Raw genomic sequence first — 16,549 nt, forward strand, 5'->3', positions numbered from 1 at the left:
GAATTAGCATTTATTTTGGTTTCTGACTGCAAATGCAATACCAGTAATACAGTGAAGACTACAAGCATCCTTATTAGAGATGGCTCTCCAATCCAGTGTAAATTTAACTACGCAGCCATAGACTTTAGTACTTGTACAACACTAGCTATGCACATTTCTTATACTGGGTGATTGAGAATTCCTTGGATACATCTATCCATAACTTCATGAGGGGTAGTAATATCAAGGATCTAGCTCTCCCAAGCTCAGCTCTAGCCTGCTCCCCGTCTGTGGTTGGTCGCTCACCTAAGTCTTATCATTAACTGGTTACTTATCCCTCAAAACATTCTCTCCCATGGTTTAAAACCACCAAAAAAAAGCAATCCTTTTACAATTGTTCACGTGTGTATACAATTGGGCCTTTATAACCCTAGGCATGCATCCCAAATGAATCCCGCAAGTTTTCTGAGCCTTAGAGGTTACTATAAGAAGAGTATGTAAGCCAGGGTATGATTTACAGACTGCCTCTGCTTAATGCAGGCATAGGTGCCCAGTCCTGGGGTGAATTTCTGATTTCCCATCCCCTAGTCCAGGTTACACTTGAATAAGGTTAGGAAAGAACTCTGCTTCACATGGATGGGATGTCTGCTCGAGAGGAATTCTCGGAGACACATACCTGTTCCTCCAGCATGTTCTATTTATTTCATGTCCCTAGTTCAAGAAGTCCTGAAGCTACTGGTTTTGTAGATGTGCAAAAGGGCCATCAGAGAAGGACCCAAGGATGATTTTTATTCCTGGCGTGGATTGCCTTTCAACCATCTGAACGAAATGGAGTACACAGATAGAAAAAACAGCTACAGCAACTAAGCGGAATGCCACAGGAATCAGCCACAAAGACAAAATTAACTTTTTAGCACTTTCTTCCACTTTAATTTTACTTGGACTTCTTCAGAAAAACCAGGATGCCTCCCTACATCCTGGCTTTATACTGTATAAACAGGAAATGATGTTGCGTTGTATTGGTTACAGTCATATTGCGTTTTACAATAAAAAATCAATTGAATACATTCATTCATGAATTAACAAAAAGTGTTCACGTATATATACATTTAATGGTTATATTATAACCATTGTCTTTAAAACACAATTTTAAAATCTATTAGAACTCTATGTCAAACTGTGTAATTTTTTAAAACTTATATTAAATTGCGATACAATTGTTTTTAAAAAATGTAAGTTGATAATTTAAAACACTGCATTGAAATAGTGTTGTTTGTTTCTGTGCATTACAAAACTTCGCATAATTCATGTTAGATGAATTTACACTTCAAATGTTCTGCGTGCTTATTTAATAATTTAATACTACCTCCCAACCTAGCGACTAAGTTTGTATACAATGGTGCACGGTGGTACTTAGACTCCCATAGCTATCCACCAAATCTATCCTGAAAAGTCAATGTGACCAACAATCTGCTCTGTGAGTCTGTGACATTAGCATTCCCGTGTGTGAACGCTGACAAAAAATACTGTTCGGTTTAAACAACCTGGAACCTGTCACCTCACACTTGGAAATGCCAGACATGTATCCAACATACGAAACAAGACCCTAAAAATGAACTTTGCATGTGAGTCTACTGCTAACTACTTGTGACCCCACCAACCTCAAAGTGTGTCCGGCCACCTGTTGGTGGAATGAACCTGACCGAGTGTAGAACCCTATACTCAAATGTCCCTGGTAGGTGTTGGTGGAAATATGTGGGTTCAGGTGGAACTCTAACCCACTAACTGGAAACTGCTGTGGGTGTTGAGGAGAAAAAAGAAAAAAGAAGAAAGAAGGGAAAAAGGAAAAAAAGAAAAAAAGGGAAGGAAAGAAAAAGAGAAAGAAAGAAAAGGAGGGGGAAGGGGGGGAGAAGGGGGGGGGAAGAAAGGGGGGAGGGGGGGAAGGGAGAAAGAAAAAGGAAGGGAAAAGAAGGAAGAAGGAAAAGAAAAAAGAAAAGAAAAAAAGAAAAGAAAACAGGTGAAAAAGAGAAAAAAAGGAAAAAAGAAAAAATACTAACTGTACCTAACATAACTGTTGATACATCTAGATCTGTGATGAACATGTGCATAGATGTGTTCTGAAAGGAATGCCCAAAGCTACTTATCTGTCTATCAAGAAGCATTTGATGTTAATCCCTTCATTTAGACCAGGTGGTACGTCTGCCCCTAAGCACAACTGCCAAAGAGATTCCTTTTGCTCCAGTTTGTTATTCAGGTCTCCCTTTAACAAACTCTTTTCTATCTGATCTATAACAAAAAACTCAAATTTCTTAAAATCAACACAATCCTGAGAGTGTCTTGCCACCGAATTGTTTTTATCTTTATTCCTAATGGCTAGTGTGTGTTCGTAAATCCTGCGTTTTAACATCCTCTTAGTTTTTCCTACATAATAATTGTCACAAGTTGAACATGTGGCTAAATAAACCACATATTCACTGTTACAATTGTAATATTTCTGAGCCCAGAATGTCTTATTAAGATGTTTCAAAGTTATGAAAGAGGTATTGGTAATGAATCTACACTGTCTGCAGTTCTGACATGCAAACGTCCCCTTCTTTCTACTTGTGTCTCTTGTGAGTGCTGAACTTGTCTTATTTTCAATTTCTAACATACTTTTTAGATTGATTACATTTTTGTAAGTGAAACATGGTTTGGGACCTACACATGTTGAAAGCTCTCTATTTCCTGTAATTATACTCCAATTTCTTTCTATAATCGTTCTAATATTTTCCAACTCATTGGATATAGGAAGAGGAAATGCAGTGTAAAAATCTCCATTTATTTCTCTGCCTGTCCCGACACTTATTGACACTTCTTCTAAGTGAACATTGTTGTTACTAGACAGGATGGGTCTAGCTACACCTTTACGCAGCACTTTGACTTCTTTTTCTATCTTTTTTAACATGTGTTTCTTGTATCCTCTGGCCAAAAATAAATGCCTCAACTCCAGTAACTCTTCATAATATATGTCATCTACTGATGTCAACCTACTGAGCCTGATCATCTGACCCTTGATGACATTTCTCTTCATGTGAGTAGGATGCAAACTATCTCGGTGTAAATATTGATTGGTAAAACAGGGCTTTCTATATATTTTACTCTGTAAGGTGTTATGCATGTTATCAATGTAAAGGCAAATATCTAAATAATTAATAGATTTGCATCCACTGTGTTTGAATGTTAAAAAACTTGTGGTTTTGTTCAGGTCTTCAACCATAGTTTCGAATTCAAATTTTTCACCCACCCATGCAAACACCAAATCATCAATGTATCTACCATAAAATTTGACTTTGTCAAAATGTTGATGTTTTTTCAGATGTTCCTGTTCCCAATCTGCCATAACGATGTTTGCAAAGGCAGGTGCAACTCTAGCCCCCATCGCGACACCAGAAGTTTGTTGGTATATGTTATCAAACTGAAAAAAATTGTTTTCTAAAACAATTTCCATTAGAGCACAAATAGTGTTGATTCTTGTGTTTTGTATTTGAGTATAGTGTGTCAAGTAATTCCTTAGATGTTCTATACCCAACTCTTGGTCTATACAAGTGTATAGACTTTTGACATCTAGAGTTGCGAAGTTGATTTCTTCTAATTTTAGATTGGACCGCCCTAAACTTTCCAAAAGGTGCCACGAATCTCTAATGTAATACTCAGCTTTTTGGGCTAGTTTGTTCAGAGTATCATCTAACCACACTGATATTCTTTCAGTTTTCGAACTTTTGGCTGCTACTATGGGCCTGAAGGTCAGTTCGTCATGACTGTGGTGCAATTTAGGGATCCCGAAAAAATTACCCAATTTCGGATTTTCAACCATCAAAAAATCATAGTCCACATTGTCTATTTCATCCTGACTGAGCATGTCGAACAAGTGGGTATCTATCCTCCTATACCTATTTAGAACATATTCCATATTGACACTTTTGTAGTTATTAGTGTCATTGAGTAAAACCAAAATGTGTTCGACATAATCTGTCCTATTCATGATTACCAACTTTCCCCCCTTGTCAGCCTTCATGACCCTAATGTCTGGAGAACCTGACAAATTGGACAAAGCTTCTCGTTCTGATCTAGTGAGATTGTCATATGATTCACTCCTATCCATACTCCTGAATTCTTTTTCACATGTTTTCTGAAATACCTGCAAAGTATTGACTAGAACTGGATTGAATGTACTAGGTCTTTTCAACCTCTTATTTTGTTCTATAGTGTTTCCTACTACATCGTGTAATATGTATTTTAGATTTAGTTTACGCATATATAATCTAAAATCCACAAGCAAATTGCCTATCTTGATGTTGTTTGCTGGAATAAAATTGAAACCTTTTTTCAAAACTGTAACGCAAGCATCTGTGATTATAAAGTCACTCAAATTCACTACATTAATGTGAAATTTGTTGTCACTAATCGGTGAAATCACCATTTCTTTTTGCCTTTCCCCTTCGGTTTCGCTTTGTACTGTGTGGTGTTGAACCACTTGGTAGTCCTCTTTGGCTGTACTCTTGTTTGGTGAAAAGGGACAGCCCTAGTGTTGTTAGAGTTAACAACTTCAGCGAAACTCGTAGAGGCGACAACTTCATTGTTAAGAACTTCTTCTCTGTTATTAATAAATTGACAATCAGTCTGTGTTCTCTGTTCTTGTCCACCTGTCAAACGACTTTTGGTGGTCAAAACTTCAAGTCCAGAGACCTGGTCGTTATTTGTGGTGTTTGTCAGTGACTCTTTATCTATTGGATCTGTATAAACAGAACCTTCTTTATTTTTGTTAATAATCACAGTGTCATTACTGTCATTGCAAGAACAAATGTAAGCTTCATTAGATTCATAAGCCACTAAATCCCTTCGTAGCTTATTCTGTTTTCTTGCTATGATAGTAGCCCTCAGCCTGTTGGTCTTGGCTTCAATACTGTTATAAAGAGAAACAAACTCAGGAAAACAACTCTGTTGTTTGATTTTTGTGTCCAAAGTTTGAATATTCTCTGTTATCACTTTCAAATCACCTTGATAATGTCTTACCAAGATGCGCATCATGGCTATACCTGTGTCGTTATAAAGCTTAGTTAGAGTCAAGCATAATTCATCGCCTGGACTCACACAATTAGGAAATTTTGCGGTCCTGAGACCTTTTGGTACCAAGTTTCTTGTTATACATTCACTTAAATATTGTGTCTCCAGGCTTAATGTTGCATGCCTGGAAACTAATCGTTCTAAGTCAAAAATCATTTTTTTTACAGTTTAATTTTAAGCTGCTGTTATTACGTACTGATTGGATTCTAGTAGAACCTTGTATCTCTGAAAATGGATTGGTTTGTTGTTTGGTAATGAATTCCGAAACATCGCCAGCATGTTCGAATAAATCTGGCGTTTCTTTTGTGTCGCCATGTGCATTAGAGGTCATAGTTCCATTAGAATTAAAGATATTTGTGATTTCCAAACCGGAACCGATGCCCCTTGTGCTGTTGTCAGCTTCCCCACTTTGCTCGTTGTTGTTGGGGGTTAATATTTAAGTGAATGTATAACAAGAAACTTGGTACCAAAAGGTCTCAGGACCGCAAAATTTCCTAATTGTGTGAGTCCAGGCGATGAATTATGCTTGACTCTAACTAAGCTTTATAACGACACAGGTATAGCCATGATGCGCATCTTGGTAAGACATTATCAAGGTGATTTGAAAGTGATAACAGAGAATATTCAAACTTTGGACACAAAAATCAAACAACAGAGTTGTTTTCCTGAGTTTGTTTCTCTTTATAACAGTATTGAAGCCAAGACCAACAGGCTGAGGGCTACTATCATAGCAAGAAAACAGAATAAGCTACGAAGGGATTTAGTGGCTTATGAATCTAATGAAGCTTACATTTGTTCTTGCAATGACAGTAATGACACTGTGATTATTAACAAAAATAAAGAAGGTTCTGTTTATACAGATCCAATAGATAAAGAGTCACTGACAAACACCACAAATAACGACCAGGTCTCTGGACTTGAAGTTTTGACCACCAAAAGTCGTTTGACAGGTGGACAAGAACAGAGAACACAGACTGATTGTCAATTTATTAATAACAACAGAGAAGAAGTTCTTAACAATGAAGTTGTCGCCTCTACGAGTTTCGCTGAAGTTGTTAACTCTAACAACACTAGGGCTGTCCCTTTTCACCAAACAAGAGTACAGCCAAAGAGGACTACCAAGTGGTTCAACACCACACAGTACAAAGCGAAACCGAAGGGGAAAGGCAAAAAGAAATGGTGATTTCACCGATTAGTGACAACGAATTTCACATTAATGTAGTGAATTTGAGTGACTTTATAATCACAGATGCTTGCGTTACAGTTTTGAAAAAAGGTTTCAATTTTATTCCAGCAAACAACATCAAGATAGGCAATTTGCTTGTGGATTTTAGATTATATATGCGTAAACTAAATCTAAAATACATATTACACGATGTAGTAGGAAACACTATAGAACAAAATAAGAGGTTGAAAAGACCTAGTACATTCAATCCAGTTCTAGTCAATACTTTGCAGGTATTTCAGAAAACATGTGAAAAGAATTCAGGAGTATGGATAGGAGTGAATCATATGACAATCTCACTAGATCAGAACGAGAAGCTTTGTCCAATTTGTCAGGTTCTCCAGACATTAGGGTCATGAAGGCTGACAAGGGGGGAAAGTTGGTAATCATGAATAGGACAGATTATGTCGAACACATTTTGGTTTTACTCAATGACACTAATAACTACAAAAGTGTCAATATGGAATATGTTCTAAATAGGTATAGGAGGATAGATACCCACTTGTTCGACATGCTCAGTCAGGATGAAATAGACAATGTGGACTATGATTTTTTGATGGTTGAAAATCCGAAATTGGGTAATTTTTCGGGATCCCTAAATTGCACCACAGTCATGACGAACTGACCTTCAGGCCCATAGTAGCAGCCAAAAGTTCGAAAACTGAAAGAATATCAGTGTGGTTAGATGATACTCTGAACAAACTAGCCCAAAAAGCTGAGTATTACATCAGAGATTCGTGGCACCTTTTGGAAAGTTTAGGGCGGTCCAATCTAAAATTAGAAGAAATCAACTTCGCAACTCTAGATGTCAAAAGTCTATACACTTGTATAGACCAAGAGTTGGGTATAGAACATCTAAGGAATTACTTGACACACTATACTCAAATACAAAACACAAGAATCAACACTATTTGTGCTCTAATGGAAATTGTTTTAGAAAACAATTTTTTTCAGTTTGATAACAACATATACCAACAAACTTCTGGTGTCGCGATGGGGGCTAGAGTTGCACCTGCCTTTGCAAACATCGTTATGGCAGATTGGGAACAGGAACATCTGAAAAAACATCAACATTTTGACAAAGTCAAATTTTATGGTAGATACATTGATGATTTGGTGTTTGCATGGGTGGGTGAAAAATTTGAATTCGAAACTATGGTTGAAGACCTGAACAAAACCACAAGTTTTTTAACATTCAAACACAGTGGGTACGGCAAATCTATTAATTATTTAGATATTTGCCTTTACATTGATAACATGCATAACACCTTACAGAGTAAAATATATAGAAAGCCCTGTTTTACCAATCAATATTTACACCGAGATAGTTTGCATCCTACTCACATGAAGAGAAATGTCATCAAGGGTCAGATGATCAGGCTCAGTAGGTTGACATCAGTAGATGACATATATTATGAAGAGTTACTGGAGTTGAGGCATTTATTTTTGGCCAGAGGATACAAGAAACACATGTTAAAAAAGATAGAAAAAGAAGTCAAAGTGCTGCGTAAAGGTGTAGCTAGACCCATCCTGTCTAGTAACAACAATGTTCACTTAGAAGAAGTGTCAATAAGTGTCGGGACAGGCAGAGAAATAAATGGAGATTTTACACTGCATTTCCTCTTCCTATATCCAATGAGTTGGAAAATATTAGAACGATTATAGAAAGAAATTGGAGTATAATTACAGGAAATAGAGAGCTTTCAACATGTGTAGGTCCCAAACCATGTTTCACTTACAAAAATGTAATCAATCTAAAAAGTATGTTAGAAATTGAAAATAAGACAAGTTCAGCACTCACAAGAGACACAAGTAGAAAGAAGGGGACGTTTGCATGTCAGAACTGCAGACAGTGTAGATTCATTACCAATACCTCTTTCATAACTTTGAAACATCTTAATAAGACATTCTGGGCTCAGAAATATCACAATTGTAACAGTGAATATGTGGTTTATTTAGCCACATGTTCAACTTGTGACAATTATTATGTAGGAAAAACTAAGAGGATGTTAAAACGCAGGATTTACGAACACACACTAGCCATTAGGAATAAAGATAAAAACAATTCGCTGGCAAGACACTCTCAGGATTGTGTTGATTTTAAGAAATTTGAGTTTTTTGTTATAGATCAGATAGAAAAGAGTTTGTTAAAGGGAGACCTGAATAACAAACTGGAGCAAAAGGAATCTCTTTGGCAGTTGTGCTTAGGGGCAGACGTACCACCTGGTCTAAATGAAGGGATTAACATCAAATGCTTCTTGATAGACAGATAAGTAGCTTTGGGCATTCCTTTCAGAACACATCTATGCACATGTTCATCACAGATCTAGATGTATCAACAGTTATGTTAGGTACAGTTAGTATTTTTTTCTTTTTTCCTTTTTTTCTCTTTTTCACCTGTTTTCTTTTCTTTTTTTCTTTTCTTTTTTTCTTTTCCTTCTTCCTTCTTTTCCCTTCCTTTTTCTTTCTCCTTCCCCCCTCCCCTTTCTTCCCCTTCTCCCCCCCTTCCCCCTCCTTTTCTTTCTTTCTCTTTTTCTTTCCTTCCCTTTTTTTCTTTTTTTCCTTTTTTCCTTCTTTCTTCTTTTTTCTCCTCAACACCCACAGCAGTTTCCAGTTAGTGGGTTAGAGTTCCACCTGAACCCACATATTTCCACCAACACCTACCAGGGACATTTGAGTATAGGGTTCTACACTCGGTCAGGTTCATTCCACCAACAGGTGGCCGGACACACTTTGAGGTTGGTGGGGTCACAAGTAGTTAGCAGTAGACTCACATGCAAAGTTCATTTTTAGGGTCTTGTTTCGTATGTTGGATACATGTCTGGCATTTCCAAGTGTGAGGTGACAGGTTCCAGGTTGTTTAAACCGAACAGTATTTTTTGTCAGCGTTCACACACGGGAATGCTAATGTCACAGACTCACAGAGCAGATTGTTGGTCACATTGACTTTTCAGGATAGATTTGGTGGATAGCTATGGGAGTCTAAGTACCACCGTGCACCATTGTATACAAACTTAGTCGCTAGGTTGGGAGGTAGTATTAAATTATTAAATAAGCACGCAGAACATTTGAAGTGTAAATTCATCTAACATGAATTATTCGAAGTTTTGTAATGCACAGAAACAAACAACACTATTTCAATGCAGTGTTTTAAATTATCAACTTACATTTTTTAAAAACAATTGTATCGCAATTTAATATAAGTTTTAAAAAATTACACAGTTTGACATAGAGTTCTAATAGATTTTAAAATTGTGTTTTAAAGACAATGGTTATAATATAACCATTAAATGTATATATACGTGAACACTTTTTGTTAATTCATGAATGAATGTATTCAATTGATTTTTTATTGTAAAACGCAATATGACTGTAACCAATACAACGCAACATCATTTCCTGTTTATACAGTATAAAGCCAGGATGTAGGGAGGCATCCTGGTTTTTCTGAAGAAGTCCAAGTAAAATTAAAGTGGAAGAAAGTGCTAAAAAGTTAATTTTGTCTTTGTGGCTGATTCCTGTGGCATTCCGCTTAGTTGCTGTAGCTGTTTTTTCTGTTTCTCTCATTTTCGGGCGACCAAAGGAGTTTTTGAATATGGAGTACACAGATAGGGCTTTGAGCTGATCTGCAATGGATATGATGCTTGTATCCTATATTCTTTTTGTAAAGAACCTCTATGGACATGTTAGGTGGTGCATGTACCTGGTTAGGTACTTAATGAAGGGGGCATTGTACTCGATGGATCTGACGAGAATCAACCACAGAGGAACTATGACCTCCTTGGACATAGGTGGCATGCCCTTACTTATAAGTTAAGCAACAAAGAAGAATTTCCTTACTACCTCAGACGCTTGACGTTCAAAAGCCAGGTTACTATCCACATACGTACCCAAATCCCTGACTATTTGGTCATTCTTAGGGGTGTATTATCAAATGAGGTAGTTTCCTAGGGTAGCCAACTTCCCAAAAGGTACTATTAAGCATTTCTTGGCATTGCGTTTTAAGCAATGGTTTTGGTACCAGTCATTTGTCTGTGTTAGTCCTTCCTGTAGGACGTTAGCGTCTTGGAGAGATTCTATGACTGCTCTTAGTTTGTAGTCATCTGCACATTTGCTGAGCCAGAGGACAGAGACATTAGCTTTGACTTCAGAAATGTCAATGCCAAAAAGGTGCAGACTCAGCATTGAGCCCTGAGGAACTCCTCTAGTGACAGGCGCCTCTTTGTGAAGGTTGCCTACCCTATCCCAAATTCCTCAGTCCCATCTGACAGCCAGCTGGCTATCCAGGATATAACGTAAGGGTTAATGCCCAATTCTGTAAGTTGTTTTTTTATTATTTTTTTTTTTACAATGCCCAAATAGGGACTGTATCAAGTGCCTTAGCCAGTTCAAGGTAGCGGTATGTACAGTTCCACCCTGTTCTATTGCCATGGTGACCTTTTCAAAAATTTCTTCATGTTTTAAGGTGGTAAATTGCTACATCACCATCTTCAGCACAAATGACAATGCAATGGAATGCAAAACATATATACATACATAGATCACTAATACATTTTAAGGGGGCTGAACACTGTAAACTTACCAGTTCATTTTATGCAGTGAAGAACATAACCATGAAGTCACAGCATGAAATCTGTATAAGACAAGCATAATGGAGTTCTCTAAGTAACCACGGTAAATGTCCAGAAAGGAGTTTTGGCCGTGCCATATAGATACACCCGCCCCCACCCACCATTAAGGAAACCATGGTAAAAAATTTCTCCAAAGCCAACTTCATGCTACTTAAGACAGAAGTGGCGAACTTCATGACACCCATGCAGATGGACAATACAGTTACGACTGCTGAATCCTACACAAATGCACTCTATAAGCACTAACACGAGTGCATGGATCGTGCTATCTCAAAAAGAACCAAGACGCTATCCTCCAAAAAAAGGAAGCCAATCTGGTGGTCCCTTGCCATAAACAAACTCTACAACAGAAGGAAGAAACTGTTGCAAAATAGAGTAAAATCCCATGAGTGGAGGAGCTCCCTGTTCAGCCTCAGTAAGAAGCTGAGATCCCTTATAAGATCCTCCAAAGCTAGCTACGAAAACAAAACTGCCACTAATTCTAACAGCAACCACAAAGCATTCTAAAGCTATGTCAAGAATTTCAATGGCAACACCCAGATCTGCTCTGAGTTACAGCATAACGGCACAAAAATTACAGAACAAAATGATATTGCCAACATCCTGGCAGATAGGTTCATGGCTAACTTTAACCCCCCTCTCACCCCCTTAAAAGGCCCATATCAATACAGGAAGAATGCAGAGTCCCAGTAATCACATCTATGCAGGTAAAAGGTGCACTCTCTAAAACCAAAAACACAACATCCCAGACTGCATTTTACATGAACTTCAGAACGAACTGGATTCCCCACCTAAGCACCATGTTCAATCATAGTCTCACGTCAGGCTTTGTGCCCACTGAATGGAGTACAGCAACAGTTATCCCACTTCACAAAGGGGGAGCCACCACTGATCTGGGAACTATCGCCCTATTAGCCTGTTGAGCTTGGTTTGCAAGGCCATGGAACGTATCATTATGGAACTCAAACAAAGACATTGGTAACCTCCAAACTCCGGACCCCACCCAGTTCGGGTTTGTGAAAGGTAGATCATGCCTTCTGAACCTGATTGACTTCTTTGAGGCAGTCACCAAAGCTGTAGACAAGGGTAAGGTGGTTCACACAGCCTATCTTGACTTCGCCAAGGCTTCTGACACCATCCCGCATTCTGGAATTATAGCTAAACTCACTAAACTAGGTATAAATCCCTACTTCACAAGACATGTTGCCAAATGACTCGCTGACAGAACCCACACTGTAAAAGTTGCAGACTCCAAATCTGACTTCAAACCAGTGACAAGTAGAGTACCACAGGGTTCAGTCCTGGGACCTCTCCGGTTTGGTATCTACTTCTCTGAAGTACAGGCTAAGAGAGAAGGCCTCTGGCTAATGAAGTTTGCAGATGACTGCAAACTAGGAGCCATAGTCGAGTCCCCAAATGATGTGGACATCCTACAGAAGGGCCTCACTGAGACAGATGCCTGGTGTCAGAGGCATGGCCCTCATGCTCAATGCCAAAAAGTGCATTGTTATCCCCTTTGGTAAAAACTCTGTACCCATGAACTACCACATAAACGGCCGTCTACTTAATGCCGAATGTGTTATAAGAGACCTTGGGACCCAGGTGGACAGTAGTCTCTCACACTTCATCACAAAAGGGTTCTCGTCCAGGAAAAAAAGAGAGGTCACTGCTCCCCTCTACTCGGTACTCATTAGACCCATTATAGAATACAATGCCCCTTTTGGAATGTACCTCACAAGACATCTGCAGCAGCTAGAAAGGCCACAGAAGTACCTCACAAAGAGGATTACTAGCCTCAAATAGATGCCCTACCACTGACAGTCTCAAAAAACTCCAGCTTTACTCTGTAGCATATCGCCTACAACGAGGAGATCTCTGCCCAACATATAAAGCTATGTTAAACCAAGAGCTGTTGGAATGCTACAACTTAAGAAATCCCAATCCCTCCGAGCTACACGCTCCAGGGACCTAAACCTTGTCACCACAATAAACAGGACATGCTGGAGGGATAGATTCCTGTCCCAGAGATTTCCTATACTCTGGAACAAGCTATGTCAAGCAAAGTTCCTCATTAGCACTCTTCAAGAAAAATCTTGATGAATGGATGGGAAATAGGAAATACACCCTGGGGATCACTTCTGTGGCTCTGCTCAAAAGGGGCACAGGAAATCAACTTTCTTGGGTGGTGTAAGCCAGGGAACCTTGTTGGTAGGCTTACTTAGGCCCTTGGGCCAATAGGCTAGTACCTACCTATAAACTTTGTAATGCTGATAAACTAGTATTAAGAAAACAGTGCACAAAAAAATGCCCAAAAATGCAAGACAGTGAAAATGGAAAGCAAACAGCTGAGAAGCATATAAACTGAAAGGCAGCAGAAGCAATGACTACACTGGAAAGGAACCTGGGTAATATGGTCAAAAGGAAAGTTAGCAATGTGCAAGCAAAGTCGATGAGTAAGGGAGTGCAAGAAAATGGAGATCATAGGCAAGGCTTGACAAACACAGCAAAATCCATATGGAAGAAAAACAGAAATGCTTAAATGTATAGAGCTGCAGAGCTGAACTGCATGCTACTTTTCAGGGTAAAAAAGGAGGATAAGAAAATATGATTTGATGATACAAGGTGGATGGTGCATACAACTGTCATGTCAGCTGGTTTATTAAATAGTGAAAGAAGATTCTTATTCAAAGAAGTACATGCTGACTGGATAAAGCAATCAACATGGCAGGGGTAAATCTAGCCTTACAGAAAGCAGCAAGTCCATATGAAAAACAAAGGAAAGCTCACAGAAGTCTTTGTGGCTGTGATACTAAAAATAAAAACTACAGCTTCCAAGCTCTTGAAGCTGCTACAAAAACCAAAAATCTATTGAACTGGCTAGCCTATATATATATATACAGATATATATATATATATATATATATATATATATCTTCGTGTACCTTTATATATATATATATATATATATATATATATATATATATATATATATATCTTCGTGTACCTTACGAAGTGAAAAAAGTAAAATGTTATCAAACTTTTTTCAAAAATTAACAAATCTCAACCACAGGAAAAAAGGAGTAGACAGGCATCCTCAGAAACAAAAAGCAGCATGCAGACACTGTGGGAGTGCCAGCATGTACAAGAATAAAGGAAATTGGGGAGCATGACAGAGAAGACTTTTTTTTTTTTTTTTTTTTTTTTTAAATACTGTGGCGGACTTTATAACACTCTTTTTAAAATAAAACTATACTTAAAAAGGTGGATTTTGTAACTAACTTTATAATACTACATGAACTTGCTTATACATGCATATATATGAATATATATATATATATATATATATATATATATATATATATATATATATATATACATACATATATATGAACCACATTGATGGTAGTCCACTGAACACAGAAGGAGATATAAGAGATCTGGGAACACAGGTTGACAGCAACCTCTCTTTTGACCATCACATTGCCACTGTGGTCAGACAGTCCTTCTATGTGGCACATCTCATTACATTACTAAGGGTCTTGCATCCAGGAAGAAAGAGGTCATTGTCTCCCTCTACTCTTCCCTTATTAGGTCAATCATTGAGTACAATGCCCTATTTGGCATGTACCTCACTAGACACCTGCAACAACTGGACAGGCTGCAAAAGTACCTCACAAAGAGGATCCTGGTCCCTAAACACTAGTACTATATGGGCAGACTCAAAAAAACTCCAACTAATCTCGGTCTCATATCGCCTACTTAGAGGCGATCTCTGCTTGACTTACAAATCCATGTCTGACCCAGCTCTGTTAGAAATACTACATCTAAAGAAATCCCAATCCCTCCGCACCACATGCTCCAGAGACCTCAACCTCATTACCACAATCAACAGAACAAGCTGGAGGGACAGGTTCATAACCCAGAAACTGCCCATGCTATAGAATAGACTTGCCATACATGTCAAACAGAACACCTCACTGGCCCTCTTCAAGAGAAATTTTGATGAGTGGATGTGAAATTGAAAATTCACCCCATGGACCACTCCAGTGGATCTACTTGACTGAGGCACTGGGAACTAAAGTCGGGTGGCACGATGCCAGGGTAATCCTATGGGCTAGGCCTGTAAAGGCTCCAGGGCCATTTGCCTAGTACACACCTATGGACCATATATATATATATATATATATATACACACACACACACACACACACATATATATATATATATATATATATATATATAGACACACACATACATACATAGAGAGAAGTAGAGAAATAGTTTTCCTCTGTCTATAATGGTGCAACCAGTAATATTAGATTAAAAGGACAGCTGAAGAAAAGGACTTGAACTGCCTATCAAGTTGTCCCTTGATAAGATGATCTGTCCAAAAATCTTACACAGCACATCACCCTGTTTATTGTTCTGTACATAACTTCTTGAACCCTCCCAGAAGTGATAACCTAGTTACTACTTTATTACTAGGATAGCTATTGACTGGGTTTACAAAGCTGTATATTATCTACCTGTTATACATTTTTTCCTCTTGTACACTGTCACCTATTCAAGGTGAATAAATAAAACAGTGACTGCTTACTCTGCATAGAATTGCCGTTTTAAATAAAACAATATACAAGATAAAGGATGAACTGATGCAGTTAAGCACAAGAAGACATTTTTCACACACATGAAAGGGCAAGATGCTTCCTATTAATCCCTAAGCTATATATAAAACTTCACAGCATGCATCATTTCATAATTTATCTTGTATATATATTTTTTAGGGCTATACTTAACCATTCAAGCATCAATGAAGCATGAATATGACAGGTAGGATATTATCCTAAAAGTACAATTTTCTGTGTCTAATAGATTCTGTCAAATATAGTCCAAAGTATCCAGGAAATCCTGATTTTTCAAATGGCAACATATCTTTTGCAAGTACAAGGTAGTATACGTGAAGCCTATGTAAGCCTTCTATGTCAGCTCAGATTTATTTCTCATTATCAACAGACTCACAGGATACTTTGGCTACCAGCTGGCTGGGAAGCCCTATAAACTGCTATACTTCAATTATGCATTTCAGTTCAAGGAAAGAAGAAACTTATTCAAAATCAAAAGTTCTCTTCAGACTTGAATTTATGAGTATTATTGTGCTGAGGTCTTAATGACTGCGCTACAGTGATAGACACACAAACGTAACATATTACAAAAAATGCACGTCAGTGCTAATATATATGGGTCTACTTCTAATTCAGGAAAATCGATTTACCTGAATCTCTGAAGACGGAAACGACTTTACCGAAACCGCATTTGAACAAACTCTCGGATCACCGATAAGGAACTCCAGGTAAGTAACCACTTGGCCACCATGGTGAACTTTGCCCCTTTCCCCACTGTAGTGTGATCTCGGAGTTGGTATACTTAGTAAGGGGGCATGTGGGGGTGCAGCCCCCCTCATGGGTGGGTTTAAATTAGCTTCAGTTTTTATTTATTGATTTTTTTTGTGTGTGTTGGGCACAAGTGTTTTTTTGCCTGGAGTTTTCACTCTGTGATCCAAGAGTTCGCTCAAATGCAGTTTTGGGGAAGTCCTCTCAGTCTTCACAGATTT

At 38.1% G+C, this 16,549-nt stretch overlaps 1 protein-coding gene across 4 annotated transcripts in view; it reads right to left on the reverse strand.

The window, feature by feature from the left end:
- Positions 1-16,549, reverse strand: part of PRIM2 (DNA primase subunit 2) — a 2,362,887-nt gene that overhangs the window by 979,521 nt on the left and 1,366,817 nt on the right. The gene's annotated exons all lie outside the window — the stretch shown is intronic.

The sequence above is a fragment of the Protopterus annectens genome, chromosome 2.part1, assembly GCF_019279795.1.
Source record: "Protopterus annectens isolate FY-2018-M chromosome 2.part1, PAN1.0, whole genome shotgun sequence".
Lineage (NCBI taxonomy): Eukaryota > Metazoa > Chordata > Ceratodontiformes > Protopteridae > Protopterus > Protopterus annectens.